At 36.9% G+C, this 1,553-nt stretch overlaps 1 long non-coding RNA gene across 1 annotated transcript in view; it reads right to left on the bottom strand.

Moving 5' to 3' along the window:
* Nucleotides 1–1,486: 1,486 nt before the first annotated feature.
* Nucleotides 1,487–1,553, bottom strand: part of LOC126963204 (uncharacterized) — a 5,372-nt gene continuing 5,305 nt past the window's right edge. The window contains exon 3 of the long non-coding RNA XR_007728978.1: nucleotides 1,487–1,553. This exon is cut by the window's right edge and continues 248 nt beyond it. This is a non-coding gene — a long non-coding RNA (uncharacterized LOC126963204).

Below are 1,553 nucleotides of genomic sequence, written 5' to 3'. Positions count from 1 at the left end.
CTGAAAATAGTCTATTTTGAGCAGTCATAGTTTTCTTTTTTCTTAAACATATCAGACATAGATTTCACAGCTCATAATTAATTCCCAGTGCCCACATCACCATTAATTTTTAATCAAAGCAGAGCTGCTGTGAGTGCTACTGCTATTTCACCAAGATTAGCAGGGGTTTGCTTCCAGAATGAGAAACCATTATTGGTTCTGCATAACAGAGACTGATATCTACAAGGATAGCCAGATGCACCCCGCAGTTCCAGCTAATTACCCACAGGTGATGGGGACCAAGCTCTGTGTCTTGACACACACACATATAAACACACACACACACACACACACACAAATCTAGTTTCACAGGCTAGGGATTTGGGGTTTTATATTCTTGGCAGTGTTAGACTTAGAATGTATATATTGTTAAGAAGCATTTCCTCTATATGTATAAAGGGAATTTTCCACAATCAATTTACTATCCTTATGTTCATAAACGTATGTGTACAGGAACGCCCCAGAGAGCACAGTAACCTTGCACCAGGGAGTAAATATGATACAAGTTCACGGAACTTTTCTGACATAAAAATCACCAGACAAGGAAGTTATTTCAATGTGGGTTTAAGAGGGCCCCAGGCAAATTATTCTCAAATCCAACATCAAACAACACAAGGCAAAACCAGAAGACTAATGCTCAATTTCAAATCGGCTAAGTGTTCTAAGTAAAAACAAGTACTATCAACTCAACAGAAACCCTGCTGCAAGGAAATTAGGTTTAATACCTTTGCATAAAAGGCACAACTTGGTCATTTAGATTTAAACAACTATAGAAAGTCCAAATTAATTTCTTTCTGGAAAAGTAATGTCATGTTTATTGAAACCTAACAAAATGTCTAATAAGAGAAGATTAAATCTGGCAAACAGAATATAAATGAAAGCCAAACTGTTTTAACATACATGATGAGATATTTACACACATGCATATACACAGATATATCTTAAAGATATACACAAGTATATGTCAAATATATATATATGCTCATCAGAGATTTTTCAAAATAGAAGAATTAGTGATAATTTTAATTTTTATGTATTATTCTCTTTATTTTACAAATTCTTAAAATGAACATATATTGTCTTTACAATAAGAAAAAAAAAAATCTGGGATCTCCCAGAAGAGGAAAAAGGCTGATGTTGGGAAGGTGGCATGCATGCACAATCACCAAGGGAGGAGCCAGCCTGGGAACAAAGCAGACACAGAAAAGTACATGTACTTTTTGAGGGAGGAAAATATGGCAAAAAAAAAGGGCCACTGGATGAAGCTGACCCTGAAGGTTACCCGAACTTGAATTTCCAGCTGTCAATACATTTCCTTATTGTTTAAGCTCATCTGGGTTAGGTTTTCTATTGATTACAGCCCAAAGCTCCCAAATAAGGTACACTGGTGAAACAGATCTCAAACCTACCTCGGTCTGAACCACGTCTGTCTAACTCTACAGCCTGCATCTCAACCACTATGCCACACTGCGTCCCCAGAATCTACATGAGCAATGAGTCCGTGGCCAACTAAT

This window comes from Macaca thibetana, chromosome 1, assembly GCF_024542745.1.
Source record: "Macaca thibetana thibetana isolate TM-01 chromosome 1, ASM2454274v1, whole genome shotgun sequence".
NCBI classification, from domain to species: Eukaryota; Metazoa; Chordata; class Mammalia; order Primates; family Cercopithecidae; genus Macaca; species Macaca thibetana.
This window is presented reverse-complemented; position numbering and strand designations above follow the sequence as displayed.